Here is a 10,096-nt window from a genome sequence, read left to right on the forward strand (position 1 = left end):
CTATGCAAAAGTTTTGTTTAAATGTTTCCATTAAATTCCTGGCATTTCCGATGTCCATCAGGTATTGTTGCACAATAATTGGAAGATATTACAATTTTATAGTTTTAAAATTAATTCACACCCTGTAGAAATTGCATGGTAAAATTTAAGTTTAGAAAATGATGCTTTAAAACTTTTAAAGGTAGCACATCCTGTGTGGCAAAACAAAGCTCAGAAATGAAAAATACTTTTATTCATCTGTTTTAATAGTGCAGAAAATGAATATATGCATTTCTCTGTTGAACCCTTGTGTTGTGAAACTGTCACAGGTCCTTCTGAATATCTTTACCTCCTGACAGAGGACCAGGCTCAATTTCTCTATTAATTTATAGCAAAGTGCTTCTTTCTTTTTTAAAAAATTACATGTTCTCATTTTTGCTTCCTTCACTTCAATGGGTTGCCATAAGTATTTCCTGTGGGAAGGCATTCCCCACTTTGTAGACCATTGGTCTAGCCTCTATATTAGTGAGTACTCTGGTCTGTGGATGGGGTGCTGATCAAATGGATTGTGCTTGGGTACACAATTGATAGCTTTGCTTGATAAACAGATTTCTTCTATTGAATCACTATCTTCCCTCCTTCAAATTCTACTGTTTGGTCTTAGTTTAGTTTACTGGAAATGGTAAAAAATCATATCGCAATTGAGTATTTCAGGGCTAGAGGGTACTTTAGAAGCCATATGGCTTGGTTTCCCATTCAGCATAGGTATAGGGTTCCCAGATTTAGAAAATAAAAATACAGGGCATACACTTCTTGAATCTCAAATAAACAACACATTTTAAAGTATACGTATGTTTGATATATTTGCAAATACTTGGCATTCTGTGTTTTTTATCCAGCAACTGTGTATATATGGGCTCTGTGTCAGATTTTTAGCGTGTGGGTAGCCAGTCTCACCCTTCTGTGAATAGAAAATAATATATTTTGGTACAGAAGGAGGTAATTAATTATAAATGGAGTATATATGTATAAACACTGAAATTGGCTAGGGTCACATTTTTATTTTCATTTGCTCTTTGTTTTGGATTTAAATTTTCCAATATCTAGTCATGATAGATCCTTAGAAGCTTTATGTAATGGGAACAAACATAATACAAAAAGTGAATTTTAGATTTTTTTTCTTCCTGAGACAGAGTCTCTCTCAGTCACCCAAGTTGGAGTATAGTGGCATGATCTTGGCTCACTGCAACCTCTGCCTCCCAGGTTCAAGCGATTCTCATACCTCAGCCTCTTGAGTAGCTGGGACTACAGGTGCATGGCACCACACATGGCTAATTTTTTTTTTTTTTTTTTTTTTAAGGTAGAGATGGGGTTTCACTATGTTGGCCAGGCTGGTCTCAAACTTCTGACCTCACGTGATCCACCGGCCTCAGCCTCCCAAAGTGCTAGGATTACAGGCGTGAGCCACTGCGCCTGGCCTTAAATTTTAGATCTTAAAGATCTAGGTCTCATGTGTCATCATTGAGGAAGATGTACTACAAAATCTTGAGTTGATTAAAGGCACAAAATAATGGTGGCTGAACTGCACAGAAAGCATGTGTTTCTGGACTTCTGGTCAGAGAAAGTCATCCTCACTGACCACAGGATATTCTCCAAGATTCCTGGTAGGTTTGGTCTTCTAGGATATCCACAGATCTATAAAGAAACACCAGCCTTGGAACACAGTTTACTGTCTGAAACTTTGGTGTTTGCATTCATTTTCAAAGAAACTCTTAAAATGCACTGTCAAATGATGCACAGAGAAAAACTCGCCTCCAAACTTCATTCGCAGTCATGGGCAATGCATATTGCCATTCTGCTATAATCTTAAATGTGAGTTAGGGTAAGGGGAAAAAAGAAAACCTCCTTTAAGCTGAAATCACTATTGAAATACAGCTGTTGTGTCTATGTAGTAGATTTGGAGACTACAAAAAAATGGGCTGTGGAGGTAAATTAAGAAGTCTGGATTCTAAGAACAAAGTTCCTTATTACAGACATACTAAAGCTAGTACATGTGCTGGAGATGGAGCAGGGTCAGATTCAGGGTCATATGACTTGTACAGTCACACAAGGTCCAGCACCTAGAAAGGCCCTGTGCTTGGTTTAATGCTTTACTTTCATTGCCTTGAAATTCTTAATAATTTTGAGCAACAGGGGGAGGTGGGATACTGCATGTTCATTTGGCAGTGGATCCTGGAAATTATGTAGCTGCTCCTGGAAGGAGATGATGACTTTGGCCAAGGCTGTGGTTTGTGGCCAGAGAGCAGAGCTTTCTCATGTACTATATTGTCTTCAATGACAGCTCTGTGTCCACAAGGTTTGCCACCATTCACTGGGGTCTATCACATGTACACTGTCATTCGAGTCATGTCCATGCTTTGGACTTTCATTATCATTTCCTCTTGTATCCAATTGGTTGTAAGATCTATGGTTTCTACCTCTTATATGTATTTAATTCTATTCCCTCTTCTATCTCCTCTGCGAATGACTCCCTTCAATCCTTTTCTTTTCGTACTTGGTCAATTATGCTATGTTATTGGAATATATGACTCTAGCTTAGTCATATCCTCTCCAGTTCGTTCTCTTTTCTTTTTTTTTTTTTTTTTTTTTTTTTTTTTTTTTTTTGAGACGGAGTCTCGCTCTGTCACCCAGGCTGGAGTGCAGTGGCCAGATCTCAGCTCACTGCAAGCTCCGCCTCCCGGGTTCACGCCATTCTCCTGCCTCAGCCTCCCGAGTAGCTGGGACTACAGGCGCCGCCACCTCGCCCGGCTAGGTTTTGTATTTTAGTAGAGACGGGGTTTCACCGTGTTAGCCAGGATGGTCTCGATCTCCTGACCTCGTGATCCGCCCGTCTCGGCCTCCCAAAGTGCTGGGGATTACAGGCTTGAGCCACCGCGCCCGGCCCAGTTCGTTCTCTATAGCACGGTCAAATTCTGCTTATTACCACTGACAACTTTTGTAAATAAAGTTTTCTTAGAATACACTTAAATCCCTTAATTCACATGCTATCTCTGGCTGCTTTTGTGCTCTAGCTTCAGAGTTAATACAGAATGGTATGGCTTGCAAAAACTCTAGCTCTAGCTGCAGTTGCAACACAGATTGGTATGCCCTGCCAAAGCTAAAATACTTACTACTTGGCCATTTACAGAAAGTTTGCTACCCTTAGTTTATAGTTATGACAGAATCATCTTTTAACATGCACATTTATTATTATTATCATTATTATTTTACTTTCTGGACTAATTCTTCTATTGTTTCAACTAAAACTCTAAGCTATTCAGCTTGGCATATTGATTTCTAAAGTAGTCTTCTGCCTACTTTAGCCTCTGTACTAACACATTTCAATATCAAGCAGTGCCTTGACCATTGATCCCCATAGGAATGGAAAGGAGTAGGTGGGTGGGAGGGAGGTGGAGGAATATTTTAGTGCAAGGTTGATCAGATTAACTTTAGAAGAATTTTCAAATGCCCCCTATTAAATGGCTGTCTTAGTCTTCTTGGGCTGCTATAACAAATACCATATAATGGGTGGCTTAAACAACAGACACTTATTTCTCACAGTTCTAGAGCCTGGAAAGTCTAAGATGAAGGTGCTGGCAGATTCAATGTCTGGTGAAGGCTTTCTTTCTGGCTGGTGGACAGCCACATTCTTGTTATGTCCTCATATGGCAGAGTGAGAGAGAGAGCTCAGGCCTTACTTCCTGTTACTAATCCCATCACCGGGACCCCATCCTCATGACCTGATGCAAACCAAGGGCCCCAAATACAAATGCCACCACACTGAGGGTTAGGGGTTTAGCATATGAACTTCGGAGAGACACAAGCATTCATTTCATTACAATGGCCCTTTGTAGGACCATATAAAAATGGGAAAACGGGGAGAAGGACATATGCAGTTTGATAAAAAAATAACTCATGATCTCTTTTTGCTTCTCCTAATTCCTCCCCGCTTGACTTATCTGGACATACCAACTCACTTTCGCTTCTCTAGCCGCTGTGATTTCGCACATGCTGCTCCTCTCCCTGGAACACCCTCCCCTACCTACCATGTGTCTCAGGCTAACTCCTAACAGCCTTTCAAGACCCTGTTTCAACCCTGTTGACATGACCTCAGATCCTCAGCCCGAGCTAGATATCTCTTCTCTGTGTTCCCTTAGAGTCAATTTTTCCTAGCTTTAGTATTTAATAACAGCATTTTAGTTGTGGCTCTCTTTCTTTGTTAGCCATGTTTATATCGTTAATTCTAGAAAAACGATTAGCACACAGTAGACATTCAATAAATGCTTGTTGAATTGATTGATGGAAGTTTTGTCACTTGGCCAGTAAATGGGAATGCATTTATGTAAACCATATTCAAGATACTGACGTGTTTTTGTTCAGTTTTTTTTCTCCTTATATCTTTTTTTTTATTATTATACTTTAAGTTTTAGGGTACATGTGTACAATGTTTTTGTTCAGTTTTAAAAAATCAATTAGGATTTTGATTTTATTATGAAGATTTTTTCTTCAGCATCTAAAATTGAACTAACAAAGTTAAGTTTCTTTTAAAATTACCTTTCTCATCAATATTTTAAACAAAGATGAATATATATCCTCTAACCCTCTTCCTTTTGGTAATTATTTCTTATTTAAACATTCAAGTGATAAAAGAGCCTAATCTACTCTCCAGAATTTGGTGGTGAGTTGTTGTTGTTATTGTTGCTGTTTTAATTTAAAACCAAATATGCTGTTAGGGTGGCAGTCCCTAATAATTGCTTGTAGAGAACAAGAAATTATTATAGCAAAATGCCACACGGGCTGGGCTGCCTGCTACAGATCATTAGTTACTTCTTTGCCTTCTAGAGCCTCATGGATTTAAAAAGACAAGACCAGGAAAAGTATAGAGGATTTCCTTCTGCCCCTTGTTTGGAAAGCATGCCTTTTCAAGATGAATAAAAGTAATTTTATTCAGGCTGTAAATATAATATATTATTATCCAAACAGAAGAGATCTTCACTGATAAAAAATACCCCAAATTCAGCATATGTCTACAAAGATTAACTAACATTCATTGCTTACTATATGTCAGATGTTATCATAAGCATATTCTATGCATATTAACACTAAAATTTTAACAGTGCTATATTACTGATGAGAAAAGGAGGCTTAGAGGGATTATGCTGTAATTAGTAGGCAGTGAGGCCAGAATTAAAACTCAGGTGTTCTGATTCCAGAAACTTCATACTTATCTGCTATATTCTAGTCCTTCTGAAACAAAGCACCCCTTTTCTTTGATGTGCAGTCAGGCTCCCTGGAAAATATCATGTAGTTAAATAGCATGAAATATTATTTCTAAAATACAACTCTGCATGGTGTTTAGAGTGACCGATGTAATATCAGGGGGGCAGTGGCTGCCTCTGTGACAGAGGAGGCATAAGAAGTCAGTCAAATGACTTTGTCAGCTTCATATGCTGGAAATTAAGAGTGACTGCAGGACTCTACTAGTTTGAGCTCCTAAGGTATAGAGGACTGGCAGTCAACTTTGAGTTTGCTCAATCATTTATTCTCATCTACTGATGGGAATATCATATTTGTCTTGGATTAAAAGAAAAGCAACTTTGCAAGTCTCGTTAAGCCAAGGATAATATCATCTCTAGAAATAAAATAACATGCCAGTCTTTCAACCTACAAGCAAATAAAGTACATTTATAAATATATTTAATTTTTACCATGTTAGACTTGAATGGAACTATATGATGAATGCCAAGGCTTAGTGAGGCAAAGCATCCAATCCAAGGCCATGTGATAGAATTGGAACTAGAACCAAGAGGTATACTCTTTGTACCAGTGTATCTAACGGTCGCGTTCCTTATTTCATGGTTGTACATTTGGTCATTGATTGCTTGTAGCTCTTGGCATTAGGATAATTATTTACTATAAACCAAATAAAATTTGAGTCAGTGATAATGTGTTGTCAGGTACATGAGCTTGCAATATTCTTTATATCTTTAAATTCTTCAACCAACATACATATAGCACGTCAACTGTGTGGTAATATCTAACTCTTGATAATTCAAGTTGGTTCTCATTCTTCTGATGTCATCAATGCCAGTCTAGTTCTCTGTCTGATTATGACTGTGGTGCTTACTCTAGTGAAGTTGCAGCCATAGGATACCAGGGTTCTCAACTTCCCTCCTCTGGTCCTCGCTCTTCCTTTTTTTTTTTTTTTTTTTTTTTTTTTTTTTTTGAGACGGAGTCTCGCTCTGTCGCCCAGGCTGGAGTGCAATGGCCGGATCTCAGCTCACTGAAAGCTCCGCCCCCCCGGGTTTACACCATTCTCCTGCCTCAGCCTCCCATCTTCCTTTTTTTGTTGTTTATATTTTTCGTTCCAGCTTTCTTAAAACATAAGATTTTCAGTGTTTTCTAGGACTTCCATCTGTGTCTTATTTCCTATCCTCTTTTGTTTCTTTCAAAACTTGGCTTTGAAAGAGTTCACTTTGTCTTTTTTTAAATTTTCTGTCACCTCATCTTCTCAGTCCCCTAATTTAGTCCTGAAAACATGCTCAGGTAATCCCTAACACTGGAAATACCCTCTTAGCCCTGCCTAGAACTATTAGTCTTTTTGTTCTTCTTCTATGCATCTCTAAATTTCTTGAAAATTGATGTGAAATAATTGCTACACTGCCTAACCACTCATTCATAGCCCCATACCATATGCCTTGCTTCCCCGTCCCTCTGATGAAATTGCTGTCTCAAAGGACAACATAAATTCATTATTGCCAAATCCAATGGCCTTTTCTTGTTTGAGCTTCTTTTTCATGACTGCAGCATTTGAGAATTGTTCTTTTCTTGCAAATATTTCCTCTCTTATACTCTGTGACCCACCATGTCCTACTTTCCTCCCACCTCTGTATCACTTCTCAGTTTTCTTATCTAGTTCCTCTTCCATCTCTTTCCTCTTAAGCTCAGACATTCTCCCAAGGTTCTGTGCTCATTTATTTCCTCTGCCTTTCAGTCTGTCTTTGAGTCATCTCATTCTCTTCCATAGCTTCAATTATCAGAGAAGTTGTTGACTCTCTGAGTCACAAACTTTAAGTAGCTGACCAAAGCAATGAAACTCCTCTGTCAAATATTGACATAATAATGAATCATTTTATAACATGTGCTCATAATAACATTTATTGAGCACTTCCTTTGTGAGCTATTAAATCCTCACAACAACTCCGTGAAGCTGGATAAGAAAACTTGCCAAAGAGTCACACGTTCCAACTTAATATAGCTGGCATTCAATTCCCAGCAGTTGACTATAAATAACTTAGGGCACCCAAATTCTGCATATATTAGAAGACTTGTGGCACTTTGAATTTATTTGCAGGAACTCCTGAGCTATCACCACTAAGATGATAGCTACAAAATCTTTCTGTCTAGCAACAGCCTGAATTCCATGTAACCCTCTTTCCAGAATCAATTTTATTGAGGCATAATTGACATAATATAAATTGCATATATTTAAAGTGTTCAATTTCATAAGTTTTGGCATATACACACATATACATCTCTATCAACCATCACACTTTCAAGATAGTAAACACATCAATTTTCTCCAAATGTTTCCTGAATACTCTTCTCACTCCTTCTTACTTGCCTTCGTTTCATTTGCCCAGAGGAAATTACTGATCTGCTTTCTGTTACAGGGAAGTTTGCATCTTCTGGAGTTTTATAATTAATGGAATCATACCGTTTACCCTTTTTATCTAGCTTCATTCACTCAGCTTAATTATTTTGAGGTTCATTCATGTCACTGTATGTAATAGCACTTTGTTCTTATTTCCTGCTGAGTAGTATTTCATTATATGGATATACTAAAATTTATTTATCCATTAACCTGTTGATGGACATATTGGGTTGTTTCCATTTTGGGGTTATTGAAAACAATGCTGCTACAAATTTTTTGTCTAAGTCTTCATTTGGACATATTCTGTTATTTTTATTGGGTAAATAACTAGGAGTGGACTTGCTAGGTATATAATACATATACTTTTACAATTTTTAAATGATGGCAAATAGTTTTGCAAAGTGACTGCACCATTTTACGTTTCCATCCTCATTGTTTGAGAATTCTAGTGCTCCACATCCTTGGCAACACTTGGTATGGTCAGCATTTTTAATTTTAGCTGTTTTAATAGGAATGTACTCTAATCTTGTGGTTTTAATTTTCATTTACCCAATGACTAATAAAGTTGAGCATCTGTTCAGCTGCCTCTTGGCCATCCACGTGTATTATTTTATGATGTGTCTCTTCAAATATTTTTCTCCATTTGAACAATTGAATTTTTTTCTTACTCTTAACTTTTGAGAGTTCTTCATATTATCCGAAGAACTCTCAAATAATACAAATAACTCAATATCTGTAACAAGTGCCTTATTACAGATATTATTTGTAAATATTTTCTCCAAGTCTGTGATTTATCTTTGCATTTTTTAATAGTAACTTTTAAAGGTCACACATTTTAAATTTTTATAAAATACAATTTATTAATTTTTAATGGATTATTCTTTCAGTTTCATATCAATTAAATCTTTGTTTAATGCAAAGTCACAAAGATTTTCTATGTGTTTTAGAATGTTAATGCTTTTGGTTTTGCATTTAGGTCTAGGATCTATTTTTAGCTAATTGTTGTATATGGTGTAAGGTGCGAATCAAAGTTTATATTTTGCATGCCATTATCCAATTGTTCTAGCACCGTTTGTCAAAGGACTATGTTTTCTCCACTGCATTGCCTTTTCACTTTTGCCAAAATTCAGTTGTCTCTATATGTATGAGCCTGTTTCTGGACTCTAGTTTGGTCCATTAATCTATTTGTCTTTTTTCACTGCAAGCTCCGCCTCCCGGGTTCATGCCATTCTCCTGCCTCAGCCTCCCAAGTAGCTGGGACTACAGGCACCTGCCACCACGCCTGACTATTTTTTGTTATTTATTTATTTATTTATTTATTTATTTATTTATTTATTTATTTATTTCGTAGAGACAGGGTTTCACTGTGTTAGCCAGGATGGTCTCAATCTCCTGACCTCATGATCTGCCCGTCCTGGCCTCCCAAAGTGTTGGGATTACAGGGGTGAGCCACCGTGCCCGGCCTATTTGTCTATCTTAATACCAATACCACACCATCTTTATTACTTTAACCTGAATAATTAGTCTCTAAGTCAGGTAGAGTTAATCCTCTTTGTTTTTCTTTTATAAAATTGCTTTGGCTTTCTAGATCCCTAAAATTTCCAGTAAATGTTAGAATCAGCTTGTCAATTTGTACATAAAAGCTTGATGAAATTTTGACTGGGAATACATTGAATCTATATATTAATTTGCAGAGTATCTGCATTACAAAATATTGAGTCTCTTCATCCATGAACAGAAACAGTTCTGTACAAATTTAGGTTTTCTTTAATTTTTCTCAGTAGTATTTTATAGTTTTCAGTTTGCATGGCTTGAGCATCTTTTGTCAGACTCCTATGTAAGCAGTTGGTATTTATTGATGGTATTTTCATAGTTTTAAAAATTTCAATTTGTAATGTTCATTGGGAACAGTTAGAAATACAATTGAATTTTTATATTGACCTTTTATTCTGCAGCCTTGCTAACTCACTTAGCTTTTTTAATTAGCTTACTGTTCACCGAAGTTTTTACAGAAGTGATCACACTGCCATCAGATAAAGACAGTTGTACTTTTCTCTTACAAATCAGAATGTGTTTTGTATAACTACTCTTGGCTTGGTAGCTAAAATATCTTGCACAATGTTGAAAGGAAGAGATAAAAGCAGACATCATTATCTCATTCCCCATTTTAAGGGGAAAACATTCAGTTTTCACTACTGAAAATAATATTAGCCATAGAATTTCCACAGATGACGATTATTAGGTTAAGGAAATTCCTTATCTAATCCTAGTGTGATGAGAATTTTTATCAGGAAAGAATGTTGGATTTTGTCAAATGCTTCCCTCTGTATCAACTAAGAAGATCATAATAGATTTTCCTTTTTAGTTTTTTACTATGATACGTTACATCTATTGACTTTTTTTTTTTTTTTTTTTTTTTTTTTT

General features: G+C 36.7%; 1 long non-coding RNA gene across 2 annotated transcripts in view; it reads left to right on the forward strand.

The window, feature by feature from the left end:
- The window catches only part of LOC108545027 (uncharacterized), a 49,906-nt gene that overhangs the window by 5,231 nt on the left and 34,579 nt on the right, over positions 1-10,096 (forward strand). The window lies entirely within an intron of this gene.

This window comes from Rhinopithecus bieti, unplaced genomic scaffold, assembly GCF_001698545.2.
Source record: "Rhinopithecus bieti isolate Rb0 unplaced genomic scaffold, ASM169854v2 scaffold_24392, whole genome shotgun sequence".
NCBI lineage: Eukaryota > Metazoa > Chordata > Mammalia > Primates > Cercopithecidae > Rhinopithecus > Rhinopithecus bieti.